Raw genomic sequence first — 20021 nt, 5'->3', positions numbered from 1 at the left:
GACCCCATAGACAGCAGCCCACCAGGCTCCCCCATCCCTGGGATTCTCCAGGCAAGAACACTGGAGTGGGTTGCCATTTTCTTCTCCAATGCATGAAAGTGAAAAGTGAAAGCGAAGTTGCTCAGTCATGTCCAACTCTTAGCGACCCCAGGGACTGCAGCCTACCAGGCTCCTCCGTCCATGGGATTTTCCAGGCAAGAGTACTGGAGTGGGGTGCCATTGCCTTCTCCAATGTAGCCCCTTAGGACAGTACTATTGTCATTTTATACAGTCATATTTATTTTGATTTACCACATATTTACCAATACTCTTGCTCTCTATTCCTTCTTGTATGTCTAAACTTCCATTTGAGATAATTTTTCCTTTAGCCTTAGAAGAACTCTCTGGCACTTTCTTTAGTATAGATCACCAGATGAAGAATTCTCTTGGTTTTCATCTGTCTGAAAAGATCTTTATTTCACCTTCATTTTTGAAAGATATTTACACTGGAAATAGAAATCTAGGTTTGTTCTTGTTTTGTGATTTTTATTGTATCATCCCCCCCCAAGTTTTATTGAGATATAACTTAGTGCATAACATTGCATTCATTTAAGGTGTACAGCATTATTATTCAACATCAAAATGATTACCACAATAAGTTTAGTTAACATCTATCACCTTACATAGTTATAATTTTTCTTCTGATAAGCATTTTTAAGATCTACTCTCTTAGTAACTTTCAAATACACACTACAGTATTAACTGCACTCCTTTCCTTCTGAGACTTCAAGTAAACGTTAGACTCTCTCATCTATATCCTAATTTTGATGTTTTTCCTCCTCCCCCACCTTTTGTTCTTTTCTTTTCTTTTTTTGCTTTTCTGTGCTTTAACTGTTCTTTTGCACATTCTCCAAGGGTTATATTCTTTCTTCAACTGTATAAAATTTGTTATAATGTGTTGAAAGGTATCCTCCTAAAATTCACATACACATAGACTGCAAAATTTAATTTTTTGTTGTTGTTGAAGCAGAGTGTTTGCAGATGTAATTAGTTAAAGATCTCAACATGAAAGCATCCTAGATTTTGGATAGTCTCTAAATTCAATAACTTGGGTGTTTATAAGAGAAAAGAGAGGAACATGTGGACACAGAGACACCTAAGGAAGAAGGCAATGTAAAGACAGAGGAAGACATTTGAATTATGCTGCCACGCACCAAGCAATGCCAATAGCCACCAGAAGCTAGGAGAAAGGCAAGGAAGAATATTCACCTAAAGCCTTTGGCGAAAGTGTGGCCCTGACAATATCTTGATTTTGTCTGGCTCCAGAACTGTGAGAGAATAAATTTCTGTTGTAAGACAGCAAGTTTGTGATAATTTGTAATGGTAGTCCTAAGAAACTGATGCACTCATTCATTAAGTTATTCTCCAGTTCTGTAAACTAACATCAGCCGATTAGTACGTAGCCTTATGTTACGTGTATTTCTATTTAAAGATGCCTTGTTTAAGACACTAGTGATTTATTAACTCAGCCAAAAACGTTTAACTCGAGATAGCCCTTCAGCGTTGTGTTTGGGTGCCATTTTAAACATGAAGTAGACACTCATTTTCAGTAAGAGAGCTAAAACAAGAAAAAAGAATGTCACCTTCTTTAACCTCAACTGGGAATAACCCTGGTGACTCAATTTTTCATCACACCACAGCAGACGTGTCCACAAATGATGATGAAAGCATCGGGAGTGTGGATTTTCAAGTTGACAAATGATCTTCAGCAAGTAGGTGACTTCACAAATATGAACTCTGCAAATAATGAGAATCAACTGTATAACTAAGTCCAGGACTGCTTTAATCTTCTATTAAGGAAGTCAAGATGAGAAGAGATTTTATGTAACTAAATATAGAGCTATAGTACTCTGTATAGGATACTCAGTATAGAGTTTGAATACTGGTCATTGCAGAGGATGGCCCAACATTCTCAGCAAATTAGCTAAACTTTCTGTGGTCCCTCACAGTCAGCTGGTCCCAGCTGCCTAAAGCTCGCATTGTAATGCATCTTCTACATTCGCTGTCCAAGTAAAAGGACATCTCCTTCTTCTTCTACGTGTTTCTCTCTTCCTTGATAGGCTATTCCATTACTCCAACCCGCTTTTCTTCAGCACCAGCTCTCACTCATATCCTAACTCTCAAGTGCCACAGGCTTGGGTTCTGCCATCCCCTCAACCATTATTGCTTATCTGTTTATAGTAAGGAGGGGGTGGGGAAGAAGATGAGAGGATAACCTGGCTCAGATCACCTATTTTCAGAATAGTAAAAAACTGAAACTAATCCAAACAGTGAGTCTTCTCTCACTCTCTCATGAGTCTTATTATGAGTCTTCTCTCTTGTTTTTTTCTCCAGGTACATGTTGATAACGTATGTTTTATATTTGTGTCAAGGACAGGAACATTTCATCCAAAGATGGGCATAGTAAAGGACAGAAACAGTAAAGACCTGATAGAAGCAGAAGAGATCAAGAAGAGATGGCAAGAATACACAGAAGAACTGTACAAAAAAGATCTTAAGGACCCAGATAACCACGATGGTGTGGTCTCTCACCCAGAGCCAGACATTCTGGAGTGTGAAGTCAAATGGCCCGTAGGAAGCACTACTGCCAATAAAGCTAGTGAAGGTGACGGAATTCTAGCAGAGCTTTTTGAAATTTTAAAGAATGATGCTATTAAAGTGTTACACTCAGTATGTCAGCAAAGTTGCAAAAGCTGGCAGTGGCCACAGGACTGGGAAAGGTCAATTTTCATCCCAATTCCCAAGAAAGGCAGCACTAAAGAATGTTCAAACTGCCGGACAATTGATCTCATTTCCCATGCTGTTAAGGTTACATTCAAAATCCTTCTATCTAGTCTTAAGCGATATGTGAACCGAGAACTTCCAGATGTTCAAACTGGAAAGTACAACAATGCTGTTTATTGTCACCCTGTTTATTTAACTTATATGCAGAGCACATCATGTGAAATACCAGGCTGGATGAATTACAAGCTGGTAAGATTTCTGGGAGAAATATCAACAACCTCAGGTATGCAGATGATACCACTTTAATGGCAGAAATCAAAGAGGAATTAAAGAGCCTCTTGATGAGGGTAAAAGAGGAGAGTGAAAAAAAACTGGCTTAAAAACTCAACATTAAAAAAACTATAGATCATGATATTTGGCCCCATCACTTCATGGCAAATAGAAGGGGAAAAGGTGGAAGCAGTGACAGATTTCCCAAATCACTGCAGATGGTGACTGCAGCCATAAAATTAGAAGATGATTGCTTCTTGGCAGAAAAGCTATGACAAACTTAGTGTATTAAAAAGCAAAGACATCACTTTGCTGACAAAGGTTTGTAAAGTTAAGGCTATGGTCTTTCCAGTAGTCATATACGGATGTGAGAGTTAGACCATAAAGAAGTCAGAGTGCCAAAGAACTAATGCTTTCGAACTGTGGTGATGTATAAGACTCTTGAGAGTTCCTTGGACAGCCCAGAGATCAAACCAGTCAATCCTAAGAAATCAACCCTAAAAAAAAAAAGAGCAATCAACCCTGAATACTCATTGGAAGGACTGATGGTGAAGTTGAAGCTCCAATACTTCGGTCACCTGATGTGAACAGCCGACTCATTGGAAAAGACCCTGATGCTGGGAAAGATTGAAGGCCGAAGGAGAAGAGGGCAACAGGATGAGATGGTTGGATGGCATCACAGATTCAATGGACATGAACTTGTGCAATTCTGGGAGATGGTGAGGGACAAGGAGGCCTGGTGTGTTGCAGTCCATGGGGTCACAGAGAGTTGGACACAACTTGGCGACTGAATAACAACAAGGACAGAATCCAACCAGTTTCTTCTTTCTTTTGACTGAATCAGTGTACTTAAAGGTGTGTTTTTTATAGTGATAATATCAGGGAAATTAGGTATAGAGGAATTATAAGATTATAAGATGGTTTGGGGGGAATTCTGCAGCAGTTCAGTGGTTGGGGCTCTGTGCTTTCACTGTCAAGGACTAAGCTCAATCCCCAGTCAAGGAACTAATATGCCACAAATAAATAAGACGGTTTGGAAAATACAGAGAGGTTAGTTGAGACCTACAGGTCCACAATGACAGAAGAGACATTTTTACTATTTTATTTTGAATTTCCTTTACAGAAACTCTAGTCCTCAGTCAGTCCAAACTGCTTTAGTAAGAGAGGTTTCAAAAAGTTCTGTCCTGTAACATAAGAGCAGGGTGACCATGTTGGTCATGTGGTCTCTCTTCAGTTAAGCTTAACAAAGTGAAGCTTCTTGCTCCTTAATCTTTTTTCACACTATCCACATATAGGTTCACTCACTACCCATAGAGCAATTAAAAATTATTATAGTGTAAGTAGAAGTGCTACAAGTTCCTGCATCAGACACTTGCAGAGAAGATTATGATCTATCTGCCTACCTTAGAAGGCCTCTATCAAAAAAACTGGCATTTTGTCATGCCTTCACTAAGACTTCTGCATTTTGGAAGGTTTTTCTTTAAGCTTTGTATGCTTATTCTTAATTATATCTGCCATACAATTCAGGGGCTTATAGGAGGGTTATTAGTGACTATATTCCCTAGGTTAGGTTACATATTACTATACCCCCATATCAAGAGACTTCTTACCAGAAAATTTTAAATGTCATTAGTTAAATGTCCATCTTTGTATACAAATACAGGGAAATTTTATTCTAACAAGTTATTTGTGGGGAGGAGGAAGGATGGACTGGGAGTTTGGTGTTGACAGATGCAAATTGTTACATTTAGAATGGATAAACAACAAGGTTCTATACACAGGGAACTAAATCCAATCTTCTTGGATACCATAATGGAAAAGAATATTTTAAAAAGAATGTACATATGTATATAACTGAGTCAGTTTGCTTTATAGCAGAGATTGGCCCAACATTGTAAATCAACTGTATTTCAAAAAAAAAAAAAAGTGCTTTTTTTGGCTGCATTTTGCAGTGTGCATGTGAGATGTTAGTTCCCCCACCAGGAATCTAATCTGTGCCCTACTAGTGGAAATGCGGTCTTAACCGCTGGACCACCAGGGAAGTACCCCCTCCCCAATTTTTTAATACAAATATTCTTTAAAAAGTTATTTGGCTTTTCTGTCATAATATCTAAGAGACCAGGTAAGGGTGCAGGATTAAAAGCAGAGCACCTGCCAATGCAGGGACAGGAGACCCATTCCCCTTATGGTACAGCTACAGCCCTTAGAATCTTATTCTGACTCAACGAAAGAAAATTGTTGAGCAGAATTGAGTGAGGCAGCAAAGATATATCCAGGTGAACAAACAGATGGTGATCCCTGTCAATAAGAAGTGTGGCTGGCACCAATGAGTCAGAAGAATTTCTTCTGGATTTAACCCTGTTGTGTTCCCTCATTTTAGTGAAAATTCTGTGGGTCAGTCCCCCCATATTTACAGAGTAACCCTGGAAGTCTTGGCAGTAATTCTCAATGGGAACTCCTTGTTTTCAACATGAATGGGTATAAGTAATGGCCATGATATTATCATAATTCTGTGTGTGCATATGTACACACATTGGTTTTATAATGATTTCAGATGACAATTTTTTATCCCTTCTCCCAAAATTAGAACTAAGGTATTAAGACCTACTTTCAATCTGGCAATATAAAGTTTTTTCTGTATGCATTTTCACATAGCTTAGAAAATCATTCTGCAAATACTACATGTTCATTGTTTAAAAATTAAACTCAAGAGTACACAGAGGGATATAATGAAAACGCCTGACTTAAATCACAATCAACAAATCTGTCTTTCCAGAAATTATCTGTACATGTAAAGTCACATAATTTTTGCATAAATGGGGTCCAACTAAATGTTCCTTCCCTTGCTTTTTTTGTAATGTGTGTACTTTAAGCAGATAGTAAAGCAGTACTAAAAGGCACAGCAAGACAGTGTCTTCCCTACTGCAGTACATTTCACAACATTATATTATTTTCTTTTGTTCTTGACTATAACAAAGTGCCTGCGAAGTGACCTTTTGTTTTGGTATGTATGGAAGGAACACAAGAGTTTCACAATAAACAATATCTCACAATAATGACTCATTATTTGGAGAAAAAAAAATTAATCCAGCAAATATCTTGGGAAATGTCATCCTGCATCTGGTGGTCAGCAAACTTGGACTGGGATTCCTGTCTAGTTCTACTGCATTCCATATTCCATCTCACAAAGAATGGGATTGTGAGAAAGCTCAGTTTAATAGTGGGAGGTTTGATGAAATTTTTTTTACTAAAATATGCCCACCATTCTCAAGACCTATAAGCTAGTAAGATTTTTTTTAAATAAGCTCTACAGAAAGCTTAATGCTTATTATTTTTAGCACTGCAAATGTTTTCTTTTGGGTTTTAAAAAGACGACTTCCATTAGTTAATTATCTTAATACCTACTATGTGCCAACTTAATACCAAATGCTTTATGTATATTATTTCACTGAATCCTCACAGCAGCTGCTCTTTTCCATATTTCTTTCAGTTAATGAAACAGGCAAATGAAGGCTAAATAAAATGTTCAAGGTGACACTGCTGAGTGGGGATGCTGAGATTGAAAGCCAGGTCCCTCTGACTGGTTTTGTGCTACCTAGTATGTCTGTCCTCTTAAGCAAGACCTAGCCCTTCTCTTCCTCCCTGTTGCCTTTGTACTGCTGGTGCATCTCAATCGGCATGTCTGGGTGTTAGCTTAAACAGGGTATTGCCTGTTTGAACTTTTACTTGTTTCTTTTGATTCTTCCTCCCAGAAAGTCACTCAGCCCAGGATACTTTAATAGAAGAGGGGCCAGCAGATATGTGAAAGCAAGGCATTCACGCTGGCCAAGTGACCTCTTTGTGAAACCCAAAAAAGACAATCCTTCGAGTCTGTGCGCCACCCACGCCTATTCATGATGTGCTAGTTTTCAGTTTGACATGGAGTCATGGAAAATGTGTGTATCTTGGTTCCTAGAATAGCTTAAAGAGAAACTCCTCACATATGCTCATATATCCTCTCCTGGCCTTCAGGAATTTTGACTGTACCCTCTTAACTGTCACACTCTTGACTCTCCTTCCACCTAGCCTATATATATAAGTTTCTAAGAGGCATGATCCAAGACCACTCTATTTTAATTTGTACACATACACCCAACTGGCTATCCCACTTTGTTTTTCTACTGCTACTATCTAATAGACTATTTTACTTATTTTTGCTTCTGGTCATGTATTCCTTAAAATGTAAACTCTCCGAGTGCAAGGATTTTATCTGCTTTGTTCACTGCTATATCTCCAGTAACCAGAACATAGTAGTAACTCCCACATAGTAAGTGCTCAACAAAACATATAATTCCCAGAACCTCTGCCTCCTTTTCCTGTCTAACTTTTTTAGTTCTTTATCCCAACCCATACTTACTGGCACCCCTAATCTGTTGAGTCCCCCACTATTCTCTGTTTCTTATGTGCTTCATTGTCTCTTCCCAGCCAACTTCTCCATTTCTTGGCAAAAACAACATAGGATTTATTATTCTTTACGTGTCATTTTAAATCCTAATTTTCTGACCAAACATTAAAAGTATTTAATCTCATAATTATAGCTTTTTAATACATATCAAAAGCTAAGTAGGGCTTCCCATCTTGCCAATGCAGGAGAGATAAGAGACACGGGTTAGATGCCTGGGTCAGGAAGATCCGCTAAAGGAGGGCGTGGCAACCCACTCCAGTTATCCTTGCCTGGTGAATCCCAGGTACACAGGAGCCTGGAGAGCTACAGTCCATAGGATTGCAAAGAGTTGGACACGACTGAAGTGACTTAGCCCACAAGCACAATAGCTGAGTGCTGTTTCATCATAGAGATTTATCATAATTCATTCAACTACCCTCCACTGCTAAGTATTTCAATTTTATAAATAGCATGCACTAAGCATCTTTGTACCCAAAAAAATCACAAAGGCTTATTTTTCAACCTAGTTTATCCACCGTTCTTAGTATATCTTACAAGTCTCGAATTTGGAAATCTGATCTTTGAAATACGGACTTCTTTATCTTCAGGTGGTGAAGACAGCCCTGCTTAATCATAGAGAGTAACTCATGATTTCAACATAGGGTGCAGATGACAATAAAATGAAGCTGGTCAGCTGGGCCTGCTTGTGTCAGGACCTGGGATCTGTACCCAGAGCAAGAACTCCAGTGTTGCAAGAAGCAACTGAAGCAAGCCCAAGAACCCCAGCCTGTATGCCAAGGCAGTAAGTAGACTGGGTGTCAATAAGTTACCTGAGGTCAGGAGTGAGCTGGAGTCTTCAAGCCCACAAATATCCATGGAGAAAGAAGTCATCAGCTCTCACAACCCCTGACAGAATTTAAGGTAGATCAAAACCCAACACCAGCAATGGAATTCATATTTGAGTCTAGCCCTAAGGCAGAAACTTACATGCCCTCTCACCTGCTGTTCAAAAGGGCACTGGGCATACCAGCAGATAGGAACCAGTTAACCCTCACACCTGTCCAGAGTAGAAGCCCTAGAGATTTAGGGTTCTACCAACCCACTGTCTTGCTTTGAGAAACATCTTTTAAATAAATAACTTCAAAGCTAGTAACAAATGGCAACTGATTTCAAGTGCTGTGTGAAACAAAACTATTCATTGTTTCATCCTTCAGTGAAATTAACCATATATGTTCTAAAATTGACTGTACACAAAGCTCAGTTAATATACGAGAAGCTATTGAATTGCACATTTTGAATAGGGGAATTATATGTGAATTATAGTAAAACTGTTTACAATATTTAAATTAGAAAGGTGAAAAAAATGTGCTGTGGCGGGCTCCATTTCAACTTCTAGAAGATAGGGCTTGTGTAAACTTCTACCCATGTTCAAAATCTATCCCATCTGCTTCCCAGTGAACCCAAGTTTTCTACACTGAGGACTGATCCTCTGTGTCATTCTACTGTTTCATCCAACCCTCAAAGTCCCATGGGAGACCCTACGGAATGGTGGTTAAGAAAACTGTGCCACTTGCCCCCAGGGAATTAGTATACAGTCATTAAAAGGTCTGTGAAGAAATGGTCAAACAAGGTGCAGACTCCATATACTACATGCATATCATTACAACCACATAGGAAAAACCTATACAAAAAAAAAAAAAAATGTTTAGAAGAAATCAAATTAAAACACTAACAGCAGTGTAGGAGAAAGGTGAGAATGAAAGTGATTTTTCTCTAAAGATTTGCTTTGTAATATTTCCTTCCCATCAAAAGATAGTATTTCATGATTTTTCCTAGAGGGGTGGGATGGAGGTGGAAGATGGGAAGGAAGTTCAAGAGGCCAAGGAGACATGTATACCTCTAGCTGATTCACGTTGATGTATGGCAGAAACCAACACAATGTTGTAAACAATTATTCTCCAATTAAAAGTAGGTAAATTAACAAAATAAAAGAGTTCTGTAATCTCAAAAAAGATAACATTCCGTGGTTTTTAATGATAAGTTACTCTGTGAGAGATAACACCACCTTCAGTTCTGCTCATAAATTTTACTCTAGAAGACCTGCATTTTTCCTGTGACAAAAGGAATCTAGGGAAATATGAAAATGCAGAGTACTGTGAGGGATTAAAGAGGAGAAAAGACCTAACAGAGGGAAGGGGAATAAATAAAATTACCTTTTCTGCGCGTTTGGAGTTTTTGTTTTAACCATATGAAAGAAAATTTAGTCAATTTGAAATTATAACTCTGTAGGGCAATTTGTTTTACCTTTCCTTACCTTGGTCTCATCTATTTTGAAATATTTTCTTTATGAATTTGCCAAATGCTAATCTTCTTGCTCTCAAAGAGAAATTTTGTGTCAGGTGCTGTGCTCAGTCGTGTCTGCTCTTTGCGATCCTAAGGACCCTAAAGGACTGAAGCCCACCAAGCTCCTCTGTTCATGGGATTCTCCAGGCAAGAATACTGGGGTGGGTAGCCGTGCCCTGCTCCAGGGGATCTTCCCAACCCAGAATTCAACGTGGGGTCTCCTGCCTTGTAGGCAGATTCTTTTTTTTTTTTTTTGGCAGATTCTTTACCAGTTGAGTTACTAGGGAAGTCAGAGCTAACTCAATCCTTTCATATAGGCAATGTGAACACCAAAATAAAACAAACACAAAGGAAAGCCTTTATCCAGACACCATAACTTGATGCAAAGCACGAGTGTCACCTCATGCATCAGCTTGCAGCACGTTTGATCCACACTGGGAAAGGTATTGTATGGTGTGAGGCCATTTATTCTGTTCTGGAGCTGACAGGTGGTTTCAGTCCTGCTTAAATTAAGTTTGTAGTGTAACAGAGGAGTCTTAAAATTATGTAATTGAACTGTTACCTTGAAAATGAAAAAAAACTAAGGTCCAGAGAAGCAAAGACCTATATAAGCCAGGTCAGTGGCAGAATAGGATCAAATAACAGGCGTCCTGCTTTGTAGCCCAGGGCCATGCCTTCCCAGAGAGGGCCTACCAGTGCCCTGTCCTCATCTCTACTCATGATTCCTTCAAAATAAATATGATCCAGATCTGGATTTCTACTCCCAGGGCTGTCTTGATTCAGAGGCAAGCCAGGTCCAGACCTGCCCTGCTGGAACCCGGATACATCTCAGCAGTTGAGGTGGTAGATCTGAGTTGTTTTGAGCACAAGCAGATCTGGTTAGCTAACTAGTCACTGGATAATTCTGCCTGTCACTGTTTAGGGGCCAACACCACCAACTCTCCTCACAAGTAACAAACAGGATATGCCCGGTCATAAGCATAACACTAGAGGTCCCAAGAATCTCTGCAAGTTGGTTAGGTATAGACTGTTCACTTGAGAGACGAGGCTAGGGAAGCCCCCGGCCCACTCTCTGACATCTCTGACACTCAGAAGGATGCATTAGTTCAGAGATGACAGAGGGATCCTGTGTGGTAGCTGAAAGAGGAAGGTGATAACTGTCCCCGAGAAAGGTCTGGATGTTCTCTTTTGAGAGTCAGACTAAAATGTGTGGCCAGGGGTGAAAGAGTCTTCAAAAGAGAAGGTACCCCATGTTTTTGCAGTCTTCTCTCTGCTTTTTGCTATTCATCAAGCGGAGAGCCACAAAATGTCCTACAACATCAGCAATATTTTTCCAGCACATTAGAGGTGTGCCTTAAAGGACATAAACAAGAGCAGCAGCAGCAGCAACAACAAAAAACAGTGTTTTCATATGTTTTAAGAATCAGCAAGATTATATATTCCACTGAAGAGCTTTAACCAATTCTTCTGATCTTTTGTTGAGGTTTAACTAAGTATTCATAGGTAACTGCTGAATTCCCCTAATCTAACAGAATTGTTTTCATGTGAAAACTGAAGAGTAATCATTTAAAAGCAATCTTAAAATGGAGTACACCAACTCTACTGAAGGTTTAGTTCAATGGATAAGAATATTTCTCTAATGGATTAAAAAAGCAAAACTAGGAGTGAACTTGTTGTTGAGTCGCCAAGTCATGTCCAACTCTGTAACCCCATGAACTGCAGCACACCAAACCTCCCTCTCCCTCACCATCTCCCGGAGTTTGCCCAAGTTCGTGTACATTGAATCGGTGATCTTAGAGATTATTTAATTTAATCCCTTTATGTTAAAATGCTTTTTTTCCCCCTGCCATACCACATAGCTTACGGAATCTAAGTTTCCCCACGAGGGATCAAACCCAGGCCCACAGCAGTGAAAGCCCCAAGTCGTAACCACTGAACCACCTGGGAATCCCCCAAATGCTCTTTTTTTAAAAATTGGAAGATTCAGCCTAAATTATTTTTGCAAAAATATGTTAGCATAGATTGGTAAAACTCTAAAGCATGCTGTTCACAGCTTAAAGATAGATGAAGGTCTTATTTCAAAGCCATGATACAGATTGACTATTAAAAATTAAATTTGTAAAAAAAAAATTAAATTTGTATTATTGGAAAATTGGATTTAATTATTCTAACAAACCAAACTAGCATTTATAAAGTTACAAGGAAATTGGGCAAAATAGGTGAAGAGTATTAAGAGGCACAAACTTCCAGTTGTAAAATGGGATGTAATATACAGCATAAGCAATATAGTCAGTAATACTATAATAAATTTGTATGGTGACAGATGGTTACCGCACTTATGATGATCATTTTATAATATATTTAAATGTTGAGTCATTATGTTGAACACCTGAAACTAACATAAGTCAATTATACTTCAATTTAAAAAAAAAAAGTTAAAAGAAATCATCTCTAATTCATGAGCTTCATCTGATTATTCAGAAAATATTTTTGTGCAGTACAGAATGTGTCACTGTTTAAATTATCTTACTAGAATAAAAAATATGTTTTAAATATTTAAAAACACACATGTATGCATACATATGACTTCTATGTATCATTTAAAAATAAAAATGAAACACTTCTAACAGATCCACTTGAAGAATTTTAAGAAGGGATGGATTCAATAATTTTATCATCATCATCCTCTTTTTTAATTATTCATGAACTGGGAAATAAAGATAATTCCTGCTTTTATAGTTTAAAATGTTTTCTCAGTGTATTCAAGGGCAGAAAGAAAACTTAGGTGATGTATCTAATACATTGGATCCCAGGATAAATATTTGTATATACTCATAGAGTGAGCTAATTAATGAGAGCAATGAAGGGAAATTTAGCAGGAATTAACATAAAAGCCTTTTCATACTGTTTCATAACCTCAGATATGCAGATGACCCCACCTGTATGGCAGAAAGCAGAGAAGAACTAAAGAGCCTCTTGATGAAAGTGGAAGAGGACAGTTTAAAATCTGACTTAAAACTCAACATTCAGAAAACTAAGATCATGGCGTCCCGTCCAATCACTTCATGGCAAATAGATGGGAAATAATGGAAACAATGACAGACTATTTTGGGGGGCTCCAAAATCACTACAGATGGTGACTGCAGCCATGAAATTAAAAGACACTTGCTCCTTGGAAGAAAAGCTATGACCAACCTAGACAGCATATTAAAAAACAGAGACATTACTTTGCCAGCAAAGATCCATCTAGTCAAAGCTTTGGTTTTTCCAGTAGTCATGTATGGATATGGATATGAGAGTTGGACTATAAAGAAAGCTTAGCGTCGAAGAATTGATGCTTTTGAACTGTGGTGTTGGAGAAGACTCTTGAGAGTCCCTTGGACTGTAAGAATATCAAACCAACTCATCCTAAAGGAAATCAGTCCTGAATATTCACTGGAAGGACTGATACTGAAGCTGAAACTCCAATACTTTGGCCACCTGATGCAAAGAACTGACTTATTGGAAAAGACCCTGATGCTGGGAAAGATTGAAGGCAGGAGGAGAAGGGGACAACAGAGGATGAGATGGATGGCATCACTGACTCAGTGGACATGAGTTTGAGCGAGCTCCGGGAGTTGATGATGGACAGGGTAGCCTGGCATGCTACAGTCCATGGGGTGCAAAGAGTTGGACACAACTGAGTGACTAAACTGAACTGAACATAAAAACTTATATTCAAGTTTTTTAAAAGTTGCATCACTAGGAATTTTTAGCTTAGACAAAAGAAAGCATAAGGAGGATGATACAGCTATTTTCACATACTTCATACACATTCAGAAAAAGAAGAATGGACCTTGCTCTAAAATTTAGGACTAGGAGACCAATGCGAGTTAAATATTGGACTATAATGAGAAATAGTTTATTTAAATTGCAAATGAATGCTGAAGAATGGGTACCTCAAAATATTTTTAGTAGGTAAACTCTTGAAAGGAGTTTTTCACTGGAAGGACTGATGCTGAAGTTGAAGCTCCAGTATTTCGGTCATCTGATGCGAACAGACAACTCATTGAAAAAGTCCGTGATGCTGGGAAAGATCAAGGGCAAGAAAAGAGGGCATCAGAGTATGAGATGGCTGGATGGCATCACCAATGCAATGGACATGAACTTGGGCAGACTCTGGGAGATGGTGACGGACAGGGAGGCCTGACTTGCTGCAGGCCATGGGGTCACAAAGAGTCAGACATGACTGGGCAACTGAACAACAACAAACGTCTGAATATGGTCTAAAGTTATTGCTACATAATAGAAAAATTGTGGCAATATAACAAATTAAAATCAAAGTATATAGTATGTAGTTAATCTTGGGACTTACCTGGAGGTCCAGTGGTTAGAACTCGATGTTTCCACTGCAGGGGGTATTGTTTCATCTCTGGTTGAGGAACTAAGATCCTACATGCAGAATGTCATAGCCAAATTTAAAAAAAAAAAATTAATAAAATTAAAAAGTACACAGTTAATCTGATAAGAAGTCTTTTTAACAAAAAAAATACATTTTTAAAAACTTTTTAACCATATCTTGTAATACTGAAAAAAACTGACTTTTATTTATCCACACTGCTATGAACTTTAGGCTATATGTTGATTATTAAAGAAACGCCTACATATGGGGAATGCCTGCTGACTGCAAGAGAATATTTATTTCATTCCAAGCCATATTCAGTTTTAGGCCACCTAAGAAACCTATCAACCCAGAGCATCCCATGACACAGTTTAAAATGCACTAGGGATGATACTTCTACAATTGGAAAAATATAGTATGTATTACCTGTCTGAATTCTTCAAATGCAGTGCTTTTCCACTAACCATACAAGAAAGAGAAGTAATACAGTGTCACTGATACATGCCTACATACATACTTGTGCTTGTAATTAGTCACTCAGTCATGTCCTTTTCTTTGCAACCCCTTGGACTGTAGCCTCCCAGGCTCCTCTGTCCATGAGGATTCTCCAGGCAAGAATACTGGGGTGGGTTGCCATGCCCTCTTCCAGAGGATCTTTCCAAACCAGGTATCAAACCCAGGTCTCCTGAATTGCAAGCAGATTCTTCACCGTCTGAGCCATCAGGGAAGCCCACATACATACTTAAATACATGTGGATAATTAAAAGGTTAAAAAAAGTGAAATTCTGGAATTCTTCATTCTAGAGTATTCAGAGGTCATTGCTATATATTTGTATATTCAAAACCAGCAAATAAAATAGAAGTTCTGTAGTATATTTGCTCTCTTTTCCATGTTATGTTTTAAATATATGTAATGATTACTTATAATGAGATATAGTCTGGTTAGGTCTTTGACATATGGTAAAAAATAATTCTCTCCTGTTTCTTAGTTCTTTACCCTGTGATATTAGGATATTCCTGACCTTATTCCCACATACCACCTCTTTATTTTTTTTTTTACCACCTCTTTAAATTAAAAAATTTATAGGCATGTGTCCAATCTACTTGAATGCCTTGTTTCAAATTACAGGCTGAGGCTTTAGCAAATTCCTTAAAGTGGAATTTAAGAAAATCTTCAACATTTATAAGTCATATCCTATTCGATCCTATTTTCAGTCTTTTTTCCCACAACAGAAAAATCCCCGAGTTATACAGCGTTCCAGAGCATCCTCCTTTTTATTTAATTATTTTGGAGGATGAAAAACTTTTTCATAGCACCCCCACAAAATTTGTTATACCAAGCACCACACAGCCACGCAGCGCGCTGAGCCCAACACAATGCCTGCGATTGTGGCTCTCCTCCTCAACTTCTTGTGTCTCCTTCCTTGGGGCCCACGTCTATACACATTCCCTCTTCTGAACACAGGTTTAACAATCACATATCTGGTAACCACACACATCTCCCTAAACCCATCTCAGTGTGTTGGAGAGTTGTTCCTTCTGCACCAACACATATGAACTCTTCCTTAATCCCACATGAACTGCTTCGGTCATGAGATGGTAGGAAGGGCCACGCTAACAAAGAACTATCAACAATTCTGAAGCCAAAGTCATCTGTTTTGGTAACGACTTCTAGAAATATAACTGACTTGAACTTTTTTTTATTGAAGTGTGGTTGGTTTACACTGTTGTGTTAGTTTCTGCTGTATAGCAAAATGCATCAGTTACACATACACATGTGTGTGCTCTTTTTTAGCTTCTTTTCCAATATAGGTCACTACAGGGTATTGAGTAAAGTTCCCTCTGCTATACAAGTGGATCCTTATTATTATCTATTTTATAGATAGTAGTGTGTATGGCCTCCAGTCCAGTATTCTTGCCTGAAAAATCCCATGGACAGGGAAGCCTGGCGGGCTACAGCCCAATGGATCACAAAGAATCAGACACGACTGAGCACCTAAGCACAGAGAGTGTGTATATGTCATGCCCAATCTGCCTCTTCCCCCTCTGTTGCCCCTGGTAATCATAAGTTTGTTTTTCTACATCTGTGATTCTATTTCTATTTTGTAAATAAGTTCATTTGTACCATTTTTTTTTTTAGATTTCATATATAAACAATATCATATGATTTGTCTTTCTATGATAACTGACTTAATAACTACATTCAACAAGTGATTTCACTCAGATATCCACCCAGTATACTGCTGGCAAACAGCTTAATCCAGAAGATACCTCAAACTTAGACTCTGTTTGTTTGTTTTTATGTGTGAGAGTTGTTTTCGTGTTTGTTTTTGTGATTTCAGTAAAACCTTTAAAAATGTTCTCCACTGGTGTTACTCTAGCTATGCTGCCCAGACACAGAGCATCAGGCCTTGGATTATCAATTTGTCCCAGTGCTGACCAAGTGTGACCCCTGAAGTCACTCTCTGGCATCTGTGTTGCCCTCCTGGGCAGCTCTGAGTGACTGTGCTTCATCTGAAGAAAGACCAGTTTTTCTCACAAATTCTGTGAATCTTGTTACTGACCAAGTCTCTTCCTTGCCAGAAAGACCAAATCCATGTGTGGGGCCCACCTGTAGCAAGTATATAGGACTTCAAAGTACATGACTCATGTACTCGACTCGTCTTATTTTTCTCACTATGTCTTTTTTATGACTGTCATTTTGTATATTTCTGTGAGCTGCCTAAAATTCTCTCTGAAGGTGTAAGTCAATAAACTAATTTTACATCAATTTATTATTCTGTACTACATAGAAAGAGGTCTGACTAAACTCATTTCAAAGAACCAGTCTTATTCAGTGGCATTTATTTAAAAGTAATGTAGAGTGCTGCTTTCTGGCAGTTGTCAAAATTTAAAAGTTCATCACAGGACTTCCCTGGTGGTCCAGTGGCTAAAACTCAGCACTCCCAACACAGGAGCCCAGGTTCAATCCCTGGTCAGGGAAACGAAGAACCTGTAGGCCCCAATGAAGACACTGTGTACTGCAACTAAGACCTAGCACAGCCAGAAAAAAAGTTCATCACCAATGTTCTCTCCCTGTTACCCCTTCTCTGTTTTTTGTAGAAAGAGGATTGAAAAGACAATTGGAAAGAAAGGAGAATATTAGACATACAAACTTTAAGTTCATCTTAAAAAGAAAAGATAATGTTAAAAGGAAAAAGAGAAAATTGGACATACAGATTCAAATTCATTTATTTGTAAATATGTCATGTATATTTAAAAGAATGTATCATTTTTAAAAATTAATTTATTTTAATTGGAGGATAATTATTTTACAATATTATGATGGTTTTTGCCATACATCGACATGAATCAGCATTGTTTTAAATACACAATTGTGTGGTACTAGAGAAGACTCGGAGTCCCTTGGACTTCAAGAAGATCAAACCAGTCCATCCTAAAGGAAATCAACCCTGAACATTCATTGGAAGGACTGATGCTGAAGCTGAAGCTCCAATACTTTGGCTACCTAGTGTGAAGAGCTAACTCATGGGAAAAGACCCTAATGGTGGAAGGATTGAAAGCAAAAGGAGAAGGCAGCAGAGGACGAGATGGTGAGATAGCATGACTGACTGAATAGACATGAATTTGAGCAAACTCTGGGAGATAGTGAAAGACAGGGAAGCCTGGCATGTCATAGTCCATAGGGTTGCAGAGTCAGACACAGCTTAGCGACTGAACAACAATAACATGCACTGTTTTATTGAACTAGGGTTCTATTATTCTGGGTGAATTGCTAGAATTCATACTCAATTTTATAAAAACTAGAGGCTAAACAGGCAAAATATCTAGTAGATAAATTTTAAAAATGTGAATTATCTTAAATGCACTGGGGAAAGTAGGTTATGTCCTATATACAGTTTAATCTCAAATCAACTTCTCCCTTAATTGTCTGGACCTTTTAGAACATTATTTCATTTGGTGGGTGGTTTGAGACATTAGATTTGATTTTAGTTAGAAGGTGACTAAGATGTTTAGTGGAGGAAGGGGAAGAGTAAGTGGTCATTGATACTTGGTGGTAGAATTAAAGAAGGTTGAAGAGTTCTTAAAAATCAGACATGTTTATTATGGAAACGGAATGCTTTTCTTTTTTTAAGGTTTGGCTGAGGCATGCAGCTTGTGGAATTTTAGCTCCCCAACCAGAGATTGAGCCAAATTCCTTGACAGTGAAATTGTAGTCCAAACCACCTGACCGCCAGGGAATTCCCAGAAAACAAATGCTTTTGTAAGAGGATTTGCTACCAAAATTATCACTGAAGAGAATGTCTTATAACTAGATCAATAGAATAGCATTATTGAACATTATCTATAATATGATTTCTATGTGCATATATTTCTATGCACACAATGGACCCTTCAGTTCAGTTCAGTCGCTCAGTCGTGTCCGACTCTTTGCAACCCCATGAATCGCAGCACACCAGGCCTCCCTGTCCATCACAAACTCCCGGAGTTTACTAAAACTCATGCCCATTGAGTCGATGATGCCATCCAGCCATCTCACCCTCTGTCGTCCCCTTCTCCTCCTGCCCCCAATCCCTCCCAGCATCAGGGTCTTTTCCAATGAGTCAACTCTTCGATGAGGTGGCCAAAGTAGTGGAGTTTCAGCTTCAGCATCAGTCCTTCCAATGAACACCCAGGACTGATCTCCTTTAGGATGGACTGGTTGGATCTCCTTGCAGTCCAAGGGACTCTCAAGAGTCTTCTCCCCATGGAAAAGAAATGCAAAAAGGCAAAATGGTTGTCTGAGGAGGCCTTACAAATAGCTGTGAAAAAAAGTGAAAGGCAAAGGAAAAAAGGAAAGATATACCCATTTGAATGCAGAGTTCCAAAGAATAGCAAGGAGAGATAAGAAAGCCTTCCTCAGCGATCAATGCAAAGAAATAGAGGAAAACAACAGAATGGGAAAGACTAGAGATCTCTTCAAGAAAATTAGAGATACCAAGGGAACATTTCATGCAAAAATGGGCTCAATAAAGGACAGAAATGATATGGACCTAACAGAAGCAGAAGATATTAAGAAGAGGTGGCAAGAATAAACAGAAGAACTGTACAAAAAAGATGTTCACGACCCAGATAATCACAAAAGTGTGATCACTCACCTGGAGCCAGACATCCTGGAATGTGAAGTCAAGTGGGCCTTAGAAAGCATCACTACGGACAACGGACCCTTACCTTCGTATTAATAAAGAAAAGGGAGAATAAAAACTCAGTGTGACTCTCAGCCTTTCTCCACTGCAGCCCTACCTCCCCATTTTCTTGCTGGCCATCTTGAACCATGAGACCCTTGCGGGTTTGACTTCAGAGTAAATTATATGTTGACTTTCATCACTTGTTTTGGGGACTTAATAAAATCCTCAAACTCTTGAGTAACTGGCTTCTGCCCTCATTGGGCAGATGTAGCAGAGCTAAGACTAGAGTTCACTAATCTTGTGATTGTCATCACTTACCATTATAACTGATTGTTCTTCTGGAAGAGGCAAGTCTTGATTTTCTACATGACTGTTGCTGACAAATCTTAACTCTGACTTTCTGTGGTTTCTCTGATCCAATTACTTTAATTCTCCCCTTCACTTCCTGCTTAAAACTAAAAACCTAAAAAAAAAAAAAACTAAAAACCTTCAATCCTTGTGTAAATTGACATTGTGCAATTTTTGTATTTCACAAAATAAATTCTCTGTAATCTCATCTTGTTATCTATTACAAACTTTGCTAAAGGTAAAACAAACACCTTAACCAAGTGCTTGAAGTGCAATGCTCAGTCTCCTCTAGTCATTTTAGCACAATCTAATTTTATTATGAACT

At 38.5% G+C, this 20021-nt stretch overlaps 1 long non-coding RNA gene across 1 annotated transcript; it reads right to left on the bottom strand.

Moving 5' to 3' along the window:
* Positions 1-1503: 1503 nt before the first annotated feature.
* On the bottom strand, positions 1504-19501 carry LOC122705180. Its single transcript, XR_006344050.1, has 3 exons — positions 19319-19501; positions 14154-14230; positions 1504-1776 (listed from the first exon to the last, which is right to left on the bottom strand). It is a non-coding gene; the product is annotated as an uncharacterized LOC122705180 (long non-coding RNA).
* Between the last annotated feature and the right edge of the window lie 520 nt (positions 19502-20021).

This window comes from Cervus elaphus, chromosome 12 (assembly GCF_910594005.1).
Source record: "Cervus elaphus chromosome 12, mCerEla1.1, whole genome shotgun sequence".
Classification (NCBI taxonomy): Eukaryota; Metazoa; Chordata; class Mammalia; order Artiodactyla; family Cervidae; genus Cervus; species Cervus elaphus.
Note: the sequence above shows the minus strand (reverse complement) of the source record. Positions and strands in the feature narration are given on the sequence as shown.